Source organism: Pteropus alecto, unplaced genomic scaffold (assembly GCF_000325575.1).
Source record: "Pteropus alecto unplaced genomic scaffold, ASM32557v1 scaffold250, whole genome shotgun sequence".
In the NCBI taxonomy this organism is placed as follows: Eukaryota; Metazoa; Chordata; class Mammalia; order Chiroptera; family Pteropodidae; genus Pteropus; species Pteropus alecto.
The window spans coordinates 403,095-418,836 of record NW_006430732.1 but is presented as its reverse complement, the minus strand read 5'-3'; the positions used below and the strand labels follow the sequence as shown (position 1 = coordinate 418,836).

At 30.6% G+C, this 15,742-nt stretch overlaps 1 pseudogene; it reads right to left on the bottom strand.

Annotated features, from left to right (window-relative positions):
- Nucleotides 1-3,357: 3,357 nt before the first annotated feature.
- LOC102887968 lies at nt 3,358-13,316 on the bottom strand (annotated as a pseudogene).
- Nucleotides 13,317-15,742: the final 2,426 nt, after the last annotated feature.

The following is a 15,742-nucleotide window of genomic DNA, read 5'->3' as shown; positions in this document are numbered from 1 at the left end:
TAGAGGTAAAAAAAGCACATAATCTTTTTGAGAGGAGTGAATAGATTAAGAAGCTGTATGAAACAGAAAGATTTTGCTAGTATTGTTATTTTCATAAAGTGATAGTTACCTCTAATGCCAAAGCAAAATATCTGAATAAAGCCTTCCTATTAATGAAAAGTTTAATTCTAATTGTTCATAAATAATTTTCTTTCAGTTTTTATAGTTATTATCCAACAGCAAATGAACAACTGATATTTAATTGTGTAGTAGCCAACATTATCAAAAAACTTTTTTTTTTTTGACAGAGTAGCCAGTTAATTGTTTCAATTCTTAATGTTCATGAGTAAGCAGCATTAGGAGAGGTTCTTACCCTCTCTTTGTGTTTCATACAACATTTCTGTATTTTGTTATTCATGAATACACAAATGGTGGCTGTCCATAGGGAATCTAACCATGTTGGAAACTGAGAAAAATTGGTCAAATTAATGAGTATTTAAAGAAAATAGGCAAAAAATGTTAAAAACAACCAAAGTTGAAATATAATAATGTAAAATTTATGCTTATAGTTTTAAGTTGATAAATATAAGCAGTAGGTCATGTTATTTTAGAAGAAATGGGAATTATTTTTGTTCTAACTAAACATCAAAGACAGGAGGGAAAGGAAAACAACACTTTTTTTTTCGAAATATCTACCAGAGTAGAAATAGAGAACTCTCTATTTCTGATCTACTCAGAATGTAAAAATTACAGAATGCAAAATATATTTCACAAGGTGGTACCTCTAAGACATCCCAGGGAGTATCTACTATGTAGTCCTAAAACATTTTATCTCTTATTTTTTCTCCTTGGATCAAATGTGCTAAAAAGAGAAAAATAGTATTTTCCAAAGATATATGTTTAAATAGGATAAATAATGATAGAGATAGAGATAGAGATAGAGATAGAGATAGAGATAGAGATAGAGATAGAGATAGAGATAGAGATAGAGATAGATAAATAGCTTGCTTACAAAGCCCACTGGCAGTCTTTTAAATATAGATAATAGATCAGAGCATCAAGTATCAATAAAAATCTTTATCTCTAAAAAAACATGATATATAGGCATTAACGTCACCAGATTATTGAATCAAAGGTCTTTATCCTATTCTTTTTTTTTCAGTATTCTGAAATTGTTTTCTGTCTTATTAGTTAAATAATACTTTGTTCTCTATTCTTACACCTTTATAAGAGATTTTGAATTAGTTTGCATTTGCAAAGTAACGCCATGTCAGTTTAGGAGCAATAGTCTTTCACTCAAGCTGTAAAGTTGAATCCCAGAAAGTTAAAGTACTGAGTCATTTTACCTTTTAAGCTAAAGTAACTTCATGACAGTGATTATTAAGACATCAGTATTTCATTAATTAAAAATTTGGTAACCCCAATTTTTTTGTTTAATTGCTCTTATTTTTCTCATTAAAAGGCACTTTTATAGAAAGTTATTTTTCCTGTTGTAATCAAGGTGAGGTAATATCAAAAACATTTCTGTTATTTTATTAAATTGGGTTAATGAGGTGAATATAATAATTGTTAATGCCATTTCTAATATTTACACTTGTATTTCTGTTTTATAAATTATGTTTCCCTTTGAACTATTTCTATGGTTTTTATTTTAATTTTACTTTTATGTCTAATTAATATTGCTCTATTCATTTGTTACTAGAGGTTTCCTCAATGCTTTTCATCTTTTATAATTGTTTTGTTACTCAAATAAGCTGCAATTCAAAATATTGTTCTTTACCAGTTGTGACAACATGAATGGACCTAGAAGATATTATGCTAAGTGAAATAAGTCAGACAGAGAAAGATAAATACTATATGATCTCATATGCAGAATCTACAGAACAAAATAAATAAACAAATAAATCAGAAACAGACTCATAGATGCAGAGAACAAACTGATGATGGCCAGATGGGAGGGGGGTTGGGAGCTGGGTGAAAAAGGTGAAGGGATTAAGAAGTATAAATTAATACTTGAAAATAGTCATAGGAATGCGGAGTAAAGCGTAGAGGATATAGTTGATAATATTATAACAACTATATATGGTGCCAGGCAGGTAATAAACTAATCAGAGGGACCAGTTTATAAATTATAAATGTCTAACTTCTATACTGTACACCTAAAACTAATATAAAATAATATTGAATGTTATCTGTAATTAAAAAAGAATATGCTGCTCTTTAGTGTCTCTTTTAATTAGTTTAGTCTACTCACACTAGTCCCTTAAACTACTTCCATTAGCTTTTTGCTCTGACTTTGTACTCTGTTCATTCATATAAAAAATACCCTGTATCAATTCACCCATTTTATGTTTTTTTTCTTTGCAATTACTACAATTTACAAAGTGCCATTTTACTTCTGATAATGAAAATAAAATCAGGAATCATGAATAACAGAAATTATAAGTATATGTTCTAACAATAAAGAATTTCTGTGAATAAGAAAGAGAAAAAAGAAGGAAGTAGTATCTTAGTATATATTTTTTAATCAACATATAGCTCCATAAATGAGACACAGGAGCAGATCAGGATGCTGGAAAAAAAAAAAAGAACACCAGCGGTGTAATACAAAAAAAAATAATAATAAAATAAAAAAATCTATGCAATATTTGTATTAGGTCGAGCTACTGAATTAAAAAAAAAAAATGAATGAAGTCATACAGCTGTGGATAGAGCATCCAGACAGAAAATCAATAAGGAAATATCATCTTTAAATGACACATTAGACCATTTGGACATAATCAACATTTACAGAGCCTTTCATCCCAAAACAGCAGCTTATACATTCTTATCTAGTGCATGTGGAACATTCTCAAGGATAGACCATTATTTGGGATACAAAACAGCCTCAACAAATGTAAAAAGATTGAAATCATACCAAGCATATTCTCCAATCACAATGCTTTGAAACTAGAGATTGACTGAAATAAGAAGTGGAAAAAAACCATAAATATGTGGAGATTAAACAATATGTTATTAAAGAACTACTGGCTCAAAGAAAAAATAAAAGGAGAGATTGAGAGATATATAAAAACAAATGAGAACAAAAAAGACAACATATCAAAACCTTTAGGACACAAAAAAAGTGCTAATAATTGGCAAGTTCATATCATTACAGGCTTATCTCAAGAAACAATCTAACATTACATGTTTTTTTTAAAGAAAATAAAAACCTACTTTTATTTATGCACCAGTAGACTGACCCACAATTTGGAAAGGATGGTAACATTAATACAACACTCATCATTAATGCAAATTGTAATTCAAAGATATCTGAAACAGCTTTACTGTGACATGATGCCTTAGTAAGTTAAGGAAAAGGACTGTTCAGTAACTGCTTTATTGTTTTATGTTCTTCACAAGATCTTCTTTTTTTTTGATCAAGCCATTCAGCTCAGGAATGGAGTCAGGTATCATCTTCTTTTTGAAAGAGATTTTGCCAATGCCTAGATTCTTCTCGATGTTCTTTTTCCTCAGAAGCAATGGTTTAGAGAAATTGAGACAGTCTGTTTCTTGAGACATAACAAGTAAACATTCAACAACTTCTTCCTTTCCACTTATTGCATACACAAGAGAAAAGACAAACCTGGTTCCGGCATATGCCATAGACAGGGTGGCAGAGCCTGTTCCAGCTTTAGCCTTGACCACTGCCATGCCAGCCTCCTAGATTCACCAGTGAGGGTTGACAACTGGTCTCAGGAAAACTCCACCTTAGGAGTGCACTGAGATATCAGGGAGATGGTCTTCCCAGCATGGCTGCCAATGACAAGAATACTGACTGGAGCTTGACCCAAACTATTCAGTTCTGCAACAAGACTGTTGGCTTTGACAATGTCCAGGGTTATCACACTGAAGATTTTACTGGGGTTCTAAACAACATTTTTCTTGAAAACTAATGTGATTAAGATGGTAGAGTTGACCAGATTTGAAATGATACATGGCCTCTGGGCAATGTTGAGCATAGGCAACAGTCAGAATGGCCACAATTGTGGCATTGGTGTTGAACAGGTCATCCCGTGTCATGCCTGATTTTCTTGGGACTCCGGCTGGACTACCCATCAAATTACAATCTTTCAAGCAATCTGGCAGTTGCTCAGGTCTGAGGTAGTCTTTTACAGTCTCTACGGTCTCCATGTGGCTCAGATCTGCTACCACTCTGGGAGTATGAGCAATATTGTAGAGAGTCAGGCGGCTCACCAAATGGCTATTCTTCAGAAGTGAAAGGGGCTGCCCAGTTCCCCTGGAAGCCCAGAGCACAAGTACCTTAGTATTGTTCTGTGAAGAGGTGCTGAAGCTGGGGCAGAGAGTGGTGCTGGAAAGTCAGGGGAGGGTGGAGAACATGGCTGGGAAGAATGGGCACCAGGACTAGCAATGGAAGGATGTAGGGGTGGGCAAGCAACTCCAACGGATGCCCACACTGTGCAGGGCCTAATATTACATCTTAAAAAAAACAACAAAAACAAAACAAAACAAAAAAAAAAAAAACTAGAAAAAGAACAAATGAAGCCTAAATCAAAGAAGAGTTAAATGAAATTGAGAACTTAAAGAAAATTTAAAAAAAATAATAGTTCAACAAACAGCTAATAAAATTGATAGACCCCTGGCTAGACTCACTAAGGAAAAGAGAGAAAAGACACAAATGAACAAAATCAGAAATAAAAGAGGTAAAGTTATAATAGATACCACCAAAATCCAAAAGATCATACAAGAATACTATAAAAGATTATATGCCACCAAATTCAATAACCTAAAAGAAATGGACAAGTTCTTAGAAATATACGACCTTCCTAGACTGAATCACAAAGAACCGCAAAATCTAAGTAGACTGATCAACAGTAAGGAAATTAAAACAATCATCAAAACCCTTCCAAAAAGTATAAGTCCAGGACCAGATGGCTTCACTAGTAAATTCTACAAAAAATTCAAAGAAAAAGATATACCTATTCTTCTCAAACTCTTCCAAAAAATTGAAGAAGAAATGATACTTTCTAACTCATTTTATGAAGCTAAAATTACTCTGATACCAAAATCTGGTAAGGATAACACAAAAAAAGAAAACTACGTCAATATCTCTAATGAATGCCGATGCAAAATTTCTAAACAAAATACTAGCAAATTGAATACAACAATACACTAAAAAGGTATACATTAAAATCAAGTGAGATTCATTCCTAGGGCACAAAGATGGTTATGCAAATTAATCAATGTGATATACCACATAAAGAAAATAAAAAATAAAAATCATATGATCATATCAATAGATATACAAAAAACATTTGACATGATACAACATTTATTTATGATTAGAACACTTAATAAAATGGGCATAGAAGAAAAGTACCCCAAGATAATAATAACCATATATGACAAACCTTCAACTAATATCATACTTAATGGAGAAAAACTAAAAGCCTTCCCTCTAAAATTAGGAGCAAGACCAAGTTTTCTGCTCTCACCACTTTTATTCAATATAGTGTTGGAAGTTCTATCTAGAGCAATCAGACAAGAGAAAGAAATAAAAGACATCTAAATTGGGAATTTATCTAATTTGGTATCAGTCAAATTGTCACCTTTTGCAGATGGCATGGTTCTCTATGATGAAAACCCTAAAGACTCCACCAAAAAAACTATTGGAAACAATGAACAAATACAGTAAAGTTGCAGGATACAATATCAATGTATGAAAATTCATAACTTTTCTATACATTAACAATGAAATTTCAAAATAAGAAATGAAAAAACAATTTCTTTTACAATTGCAACAACAACAAGAACAAAAATACCTAGGAATAAACTTAACGAAGCATGTGAAGGACCTACACACTAGAAAATATTTAAAAAGTTGAAAAGACACAATGAAATGGAAAGGTATTTTGTGTTCATGGATTGGAAGAATCAACATAGTTAAAATTGCTACATTACCAAAATCTGTAAATATACAGATTAAATGCAATCCTCATAAAAATCTCAATGACCTTTTTTTTTAAAGAAATAAAACAAAAAATTCATCAGATTTGTACGAAATCATGAAAGACCCAGAATAGCCAAAGCAATCCTGAGAAAAAAAGAACAAGGACACAGGTATCACTCTCCTGACTTCAAATTACACTACAAAGCAACAATGATCAAAACAGCATGGTGCTGGCAGAAAACCAGACACACAGACCAATGAAACACAATTGAGAACCCAGAAATAAACACTCGTAAGTATGGTCAAATCATTTTTGACAAAGGAACCAAAAACATACTATGAAGAAAAAAATTCTCTTCAATAAATGGTGCTGGGAAAATTGAAAAGCCACGTGCAAAAGAATGAAATTGGACTTCTGTTACCATACATGAAAATTAACTCAAAATGGATCAAAGACCAAGCTATAAGACCTAAAACAACAAATTGAATAGATGAAAATATATTAATTAAACTCATAGATCTTGGATTTAGAGAGGATTTTATGAATTTGACCTCAAAGTCAAGGGAAGTCAAAGCAAAAATAAATGAATGGTACTATAACAAGACAAAAAGCTTCTGCACAGCAAAAGAAACCATCAGCAAAAAAGAGACAATCATCTAAATAGAAGATATTTGCAAACAACACCTTTGATAATGGACTAATATTTAAAATATGCAGAAAACTCATACAGCTCAACAATAAAAAAAAAAAAATCCAGTTAAAAAATGAGAAGAGTATCTGAACAGACACTTCTACCAAGAAAACCTACAAATAACAAGCGGACATGAAAAGATGCTCAACATCACTAGCTATTAGGAAAAGTCAAATCAAATCTACTATGAAATATCACCTCACAACTCTTAGAATGACTGTCATCACCAAAACAAGTGATAAGTATTGGAGAGGTTGTTGGAAGAGAGAACACTGTGCACTGTTGGTGGGAATGTAAATTGGTACAGCCACTATGGAAAACAGTGTGGAGGTTCCTCAAAAAATGAATAGAATTGCCATATGACCTAGCAATCTCTCTTTTGGGTATCCATCCCCCCAATTTGAAAACATTTACTTGCAAAGATATATGTACCCATACATTGCAGCATTATTCATGGTGGCCGAGAAAGACATGGAAACAACTGAAGCATCTTTTGAAAAATGATTGGGTGAAGATGTGGTACATATACACAATGGGGTATTACCCAGCCATAATAGACAAAACACTGCCTTTTGCACGAACATGGATGGATCTTGAGTTATTATGATAAGCAAAATAAGTCAGACAGAAAAAGTTGAGAACCATATGATTTCACTCATATGTGAGAAATAAAACTGAAAGCAACAAACAAATAAGACAAACAGAGACTCATGGACACAGACAATAGTTTAGTGATTACCAGCAGGAAAGAGGAGAGAGGGAAATAGCAGGGGCAGAAGGGGTCAAATATGTAGTGATGGAAGGAAATTTAACTTTGGGTGATGAACACATAATGCAGTATACATATGAAGTATTATTGAATTGTACATTTGAAATGTATAATATATTATTAACCAATGTCACTTCAATAAATTTATTTAAAAATAAATAAAAAATAAACATAAGGCTACCTCTGTATGTATGCAATGTAGGGAGTATAATTTTCAATAAAAAAATGGTACTCAGGTGTCTCGTGTGGGCAAAAAAAAGTCATAATTAGTGTTCATTTGGACAAAAATAATGCTGTTATTTGGCTTCAAACAAAATGGCTGCTTCATACAGCAAAATGAGTTGGCAGCAGCTTTATAAATATAACCAGATTTATAACTTGAGTTAACCTATAGAGCATTGTGTTCTGAATATGTATGTGTAATTGGTTAAAGTGTCAAGGTCTTTCAAATAGATTTTAAAGATATATCATAAATTTCAAAGGCATTACTATTATGTATAGGTTTCTAAATTATTTTTACATTGTTCAAGATATGTACAAGGGTCATATATACACAGTGTTTGGACACAGATCCCCACTTCCAGAATTCCACTAAGCCTGAATAAGAAAGATTTTATCCAAAAGAGCAAGGTATCGTTAAGAAGCTGAGCCTTTAATCTTCACTGCAACCTCAAGTTTCTGGGGTTGGAAAAATTTCTAACTTGCTACTCTTGTCACCTGTGTTTTATGATAATCCTTTTCTACTTTCATTACTCTAGTTAAGTTGATGTAGAAACTTCCTAATTTTTTAATGTAAATATCCATATAAAAATAACCTTTTAGTCAGCATACCATTTGGAATAATAGAAATTAGATGACAGAGTGTATATACACAGGTGTGTTTGTGTTTGTGTGTGTTCGTGTGCATAAAACTACCTTCGTATATATGTATGTAAATAAATAATTTTTTTTTTAAGTATGAAAACATTTTTAGAAATTGAACAATATTTTTAAAAATACTTTTTTGGTATTTCTTACATAAGGATTGGTATTTTCATTTACTAGTTCATGGAATTCTTAAGCAAAATTATTGTTGAATGACTACAAAGCTATAATTATGTTTTTAATAAATAAAAACATATTAATGTTGATTACTATAGTGTTTGTGTGATGTTAGTATTAAAAATGTGAAGGACAAATTTATATTGTTATCAACCTAAAAGTCTGTCGATCTAAAAATGATGATCCTACCAGTAGTTCTTGAGGTAAATAAAACCAGATTACCTGCCTCCTAAGAGCTCTTATATCCTCAACAGTGACAAATCTAAAAGTCAAAACATTTATATGAACAAAGAAAATTTTAAGAGAATCCTCAAAGTTATTGCAAATAATAGACTATTACTTGGTTCCTACAATCACCTTTATCTCTTTTAATTATATACATCCTCTTACACACTGGAAAGTTTCATGAACATACCCTATACTCCAGATACACACTAATATTATCTTTCACAGCAAAACCCCTTAGAATATTTTTTTTCTTTAAATTCTTGCTCATACTTTCCTCAACTAGGCCTTCATTCACACCACTCCCTTCAGTGTTACCAATGACATAAATTTGTTAAAGTAAGTGGTGAATACTATATTTTCCTCTTATCTTCTTAATATTTAATACAACTAAACTTCTCACTCGGGAAATAATTTGTTCTCTAAGCTTCTATAATATTTTGTTTTCTTCCTACATCACTTGCCATTTAAACGTTAAAACCAAATGAACTCTTTCTTTTGTTTTCTTCTGTTTTCAATACATACGTTTTCCTTAAATAAAGCTAATGCCATAACTTTAACATCGTCAATGTTCAACCATTAATGATATTTCAACATGAATCTCTATTAGTAATTTCCAACCTAACAAAATCATATCAAAATATTACTCAATCTGCTCCCTCCAAGGTTTCCCTATTTTAATAAATTGTACTTACTTACATCCTTTACTTACTTCTTCAGGCTCTAAATCAAGGCATACCTTTGATGTCTATCTTTTCTCATATTACAAGCCCAATCTAGCAACACATTCTATAGACTCCACCTCTAAGAAACTATAAAATCCAAACATTTCTTATTAATTCTATTACTGCTATCTAGTTCAAATCACAATAACTTCTTATGGGGATTACTGAAAAAAAAAAAAGTATTTCTTGACTTTGCCTTTATTGTAGTCAGAACCTATTCCACACAATGAGAACAATGAACATTTTTAAGGGTAAATGAAATTGTATCAGACCCTTGTTTAAACTTCATGCCCCCCCATAGTAGCCAGAATATTAACCAGTTTATCATAATCTATAAGACCCCTTAAATATCTCCCCTGCTTCATCTCCATCCATTCTTGCCATCAGTCATTATATTCAGCCTCGCTGTTATTTTTTCTGTCCCTTTAAATATGCTAAGCTCAATCTCATATCAAGACATTTATTACTAAGCTTTCTTAGAATACCTTTACTATACATCTTTGCTTAGCTTCTTCCTTCCCATCATGCAAGTCTCAATTAAATATCCCCTTCTCAGATGCACTTTCCATAGCCACTATAGCTAAATCATTTTCAAGCTGTTACTTACTATTGAATAGAATTGTATTCTATTTGTATGTGATGATAGTTATAAATCAGTCACTTGAAGTTTCACAACATATCACTTTAAACGGAAATTAATTTTGGAACTTTTTTTTTGTATCTAGTGTTTTCTTCACCATTAACATTTGTTTGTGTTATCCCTCAGCTGGAGATTCTTTTTATTTATTTAAATTAAAAAAAAAACAATATTGAGGATGACATTGATTAACAAAATCCAATAAGTTACAAGTAAACAATTCAACAGTAAGTCGTATATATGTACTGCATTGTGTGTTCACTGCCCATAGTTAGATTTCTATCTGTCACCACATATTCGACCCCTTTTACTCCATTTACTTTCCCTCCTCCCTTCCCTCTAGTAACCACTAGTCCACTGTCCATGTCCATGAATCTCTGTTTGTCATGTTAGTTTGCTGCTTTTAGAGTTATGTTCCACATACAAGTGATATCATGTGGTTTTCAACTTTTTTCTGTCTGGCTTATTTTACTTAGCATGATTATCTCAAGATCCATTCATGTTGTAAATGACCATATTTCATCTCTTCTTATAGCTGAGTAATATTCCATTATATATATGTACCACATCTTCTTTATACAATTATCTATTGTAGGCAAAGATTCTTTTAAAAATATTATTGCCATTTTAATTAGTTAGTTGTTTCGGCAGTTGAAGAAAGAATAAAACAAAAAATAAAAGGAAAGGAAAGTTCTTTCATAAATAAAAAAGTTAAGCTTTTTAAAAATATATTCTTTCTAATTCTGGTTTTAAGTCAAATAATAAAATAAAATATTTTAAATCATAAGATTGATAACTTTATTGAGTATGATGTTAAATAGACTTTAATATGAACTAAAGCCTTCTGTAAGGATCATTAACTTTCATTCATTTCCTGTGACATTCTTAAGTTATTACATTTTAGTAAATGTAATTATTGTTGAGTTGTGATTTTAGTCATACAGTTATGAAAACAGAAATTAGGATTATCAGTGATTAATCTCATGTCTAAATATATCACTCTTCATTATACACCTCTCTCTTCTATATTAGTATCAACTATTTGTTTTAAATGCATGAAAATACTAAATTCAAGCTCATTATATTTCATCTAAATTGTGAATTTTCTCTAAGACTGTTCCTATTAGTAATGATCATTGATCCCTACAATACACATTTTCTGGATAAAAAGTAAAGTTAGGGCTTACAAAGCAATTTAAGAATCAGAAAAAAAAAAAACAAACGATAGTAGTTGACAAGAGAAATGATATTTCAATGACTGTGTAACCCAGAAAAAAGAAAAATTGCTAATTGGCTTAGAGCTACATTTGCAATGTCATAACTCTCATGAGGTATGAATGTTAATTAGGCCCAAGTTGTACAACTATTCACACAGTTGAATGCAAAACTCATTGAAGATACTTAGTGTTTCTTTTATAATCATGAAAAGACTGAATGAGATTGTAATTATCTGAGATGGAAAGGTAATTAGCCTTGAGATTACCTCTTCGACTATTCTCACTGGTCTCTAACAGCTGCTTTTTTTTTTCTAGTTTTTAGTCTAAAAAAAATGTTCGTAATGTACATTTTGAAGCTAAGGATCTACATTAAAATTTCTTTCCCAAAGTAGAATGGATAATTTAGTATGGATTTATAAGAGAAAAAAATATATATAAATTTAAAATTTATAGTTTAAAACAGTTTATCCAAAAAGCATGCCCCATTTGTGTCTATCTCTCACACAACAGCACCAAAGTGAAATTAATTTGAACCATTTTATTCAGATTAGTTAAAATTGGATCTCCAGCAACAGACAGATATGACAGATCTAACAGATAGAACTAGCAATTTAATGTCAGCCCTGTGTTTTTTTTTTTTTTTTATATGGTTGTTAGAATGCTCAAATTATACTTGTGTGGAATAAGTGGAAGTGGGAAATGTATGAAAATCAAGCATGTGTTTCTAATTATTAAGCTATAATAGAAAACACTTAATTTCCTAGATAGTATTTTTTTTACAAAAGTTTCTTTGTAGAACATCTAATAAATATTTTTATGATGATTAGCATTTCTCCTGTTTTGCTATTCTATTTAATTTCAAAACAAAACCATGCAAAATGTTTTTCTTAAATCTTCTATTATCTGCCATTAACATTTTCAATGGTATCTACTTCTTTATCTTCTTTAAATTAAGTTGAACTTTACAACAACTAAACAAGATTGCAATAATTATCTTCATGTGTCAAATAGTATACTATAAATTGGATACAAAGATGACTGAAAAAGATTTATTGTCTTGGAGGATCTCACATTCCTGAAAGGAAGACAGTAAAGTAAAACATAGATACAGTACTCTGTGAGTTATATGATAATTCAGATATGTTCAAGAAATGGAGAGATAGATATATTCAAAAATAAGAGAGAATAATGACTTACTGGGTGGGGAAACAGTGGTAAAGAAAGATTTTATTGAAGATTTAGATATTTTTTTACAATGTGATCATCACGATAAATCTAGTAAATATCTGACACCATACAAAGTTATTACTTATTTTTATTTTTTAAAAAATTATAGTTCACATTTAATATTATTTTATATTAGTTTCACAGGGATGCAATCAGAATAATTCAGACCATGAGACAATCTACTACATACATGGTATGTATTCTTTAACAAATAAAGTGTAATGGAATAAAGATGAATGGAGAATCTATGGCTCATAAGAGATTGTAAGAAACATATAAAACCAACTGCATTGCATCTACAAATTTTGATCATGACTCAAAATATATACTGAATTTTTTCTGTGTGGTGCAAAAGAGGGAGTGAGACATTTTGAGGACAGATGGAAATTTGAACACTGGATTCTTGATGAGAGGAAAAAAGTATTGTTAAGTTTTAGTTGTGCTAATGAAATTGTGGTTATGATTTTTTAAAGACTTCTATTTTTTTCTTAACTTTTTGTTTTGAAATAATTATAGGTTCACAAGAAGTTGCAAAAATAGTACAGAGAGTTTCCATGTACTCCAGTTTCAGTGATAACATCTTGAATAATTGTAGTATATTATCAAAACTAGGAAATTGACATTGGTACAACCCACAAACCTTATTTAGATGTCACTAGTTTTACATGCACTCGTGTATGTGTGTGTATATATGTGTGTTTGCATGTCTATTTAGTTCTGTGTAGTTTCATTACATGTGTAGATTTATGTGACCACAACCACAGTCAAGATACAGAGCCGTTCCAATATCTGAAGGATCTCACCTACTGCTCTTGTATAACCACAGCCACCTCCTTCCTTTCTCCCTTTTCCATGTCTGGCAATTAAAAAAAAAAAAAAGTGTTCTCCATCTCTATAATTTTGTCATTTCAAGAATGTTATATTAATGGAATCATACAGTATGTAAACTTCTGTTTTTTTTTTTTTTCACTCATTATATTTCCCTTGAGATTCATTTAAGTTGTGCATATCACCAGCTTGTTTCTTTTTATTGCTGAGTAGTATTCCGTAGTATGTATATACCACAATTCATTTAAACATTCACCCACTAAAGCAAATCTATATTGTTTTCAGCTTTGGGCTATTAGAAATAAAGCTTCTATAAACATTCATAGACAGGTTTTTGTGTAAACATATGTTTAATTTCTTTGTGATAAATGCCCAAGGTATAATTTCTGCATCTTATGGTATTTGCATGTTTAATTTTTAAAGTATCAAATGGTTTTAAGAGAGACTATGTGCACCATTATATATTTCCTCCAGCAACATATAAAATGATCCACTTTCTCTGTACCCTCACCTGTATTTGGTGTTGTCACTGTTTCTACGTTTTTGTTTTTTGTTTGTTTTTAGGCATTCTGATAGGTTTATAATTATACTGTAGTGTAATATGCATTTTCCTGATGGCTAATGATGTTAAAAGTCTTTTCAATTATTTCATATGTCATGTATTAAATCATTTGGGATAAAATATTCACGTCTTTTACTCATTGGATTATTTTGTTTTCCTATTGTTTTGAGAGTTCTCTGCATATTCTAGATAAGAATCCTTGTCATATATGTGTTGTGCAAATATGTTCTCCTAGTCTCTTAAGTCATTTTTTCATTCAGTTGCCAGGACATTTTTTTAGAGCAAACATTATAAATTTTGGTGAGGTGCAATTTATCATTTTATTTTTCTTTTATAGTTTCATGGTTTTGGTGTTATATCTAAGAAATCTTTGCCTAACTATGAATCTCAAAGATTTCACCTATGATTTCTTCTAAAAAGGTTAAGATTTATATTTTTTAATTTAGATTTATTACCTATTTTGAGTTAATCGTTGTACAGTATGTGAGGTTCAAGAAATTGTTCATTATTTTGCATAACAATGTTCAATTTTTCCAGTATTATGTATTGAAAGACCATTCTTCTTCCACTGAATAACTTTTGTGTTGCTGGCACATCATTGGCAGTGTTTGTGAGTTTATTAGTAGACTCATTATTCTATTCCATTGATCTAAATCTTTATCCCTCAGTTAATACCATACTGTTGGTATTACTGTTATTATATATGCATCTTAATAATAGGTTGTACGATTGTTCTCATTTTCTCCTTTATTTGTTTCAAAATTATTTCATCTATTTTCCTTTGCTTTTTCACATACATTTCTTAAACAGTGTCTCTATATTTGTCTCTATAGCTATAAAAGTCTTGCTGAGATTTTGTTAGAAATAATTTAAACTTATAGATCTATTTGTAGAGAATTGATACTTTTACTCTTTTTGAATCACCCAGTCTGTGAACATAGTATAGCTCTCCACTTATTTAGTTTTCCTTTTATTTACTGCATTAGCATTTTGTAATGTTCTTCATACAGATACTGTAGATGTTTTACTACATTTTTTCTTAAATATTTAATTTCTGGGAAGCAATTGTAACCGGTGTTTTTTGTTTTTAATGTGTTCATTGCTAGTATTTAAAATTGTGATTGATTTTGGTGTTAGCTTTGTGTCTCGCAATATTTTGAATTCACTTATTAGTGTTAGGAGGGTATTCTTTAAAGATTCTTTAAGATATTCTATATAAATAGTCATGTCATCATCAAGTAGAAATAGTTTATTTCTTACTTTCAAATCTGCATACTTTTTATTTTCTTTTCCTGCCTTTTTGCACAGTTTATGACTTACAATACTGTGTTTAATATGAGTAGTGATAGCACATATCTTTGCCTCATTTCCAATCTTAGAAGAAAATCATAAGGTTTTTCAACATTAAATGTAACAATAGCTGTTGATTTTTTTAGCCTGTTGATATGATGAATTATTTTGATTTATTGTTGAATATTGAACCAGCATTATATTCCTTGAATAAATTCCACTTGATTATAATGTATAATTTTTATTTTACTATATTGCTGGATTCTAGTTACTAACATTTTGTTGAGGATTTTTGTGTCAAATTTTATGAGAGATATTGGTTTGTAGTTTTTTTTTTGTAGTATGTCTGATTTTGGTATCAGCATATACTGGCCTCATGAGTTGGAAAGTATTTAGTTTTTTCTTGCCATACTGTCACCATTGCATACTGCTTTTCCTTGTCATGAATTTAGTTTTTTTTTTTTTTTTACCTGTTTGGTAGAATTTTTCAGTGAGAACTTTCAGATTTCTGATGATTCAATTATCATTCCTTAGATTCTTGATCATTATATATTTTTTTCACAGTCTATTTCTTTGCTATTGTTCAGATTAGGTAAATTA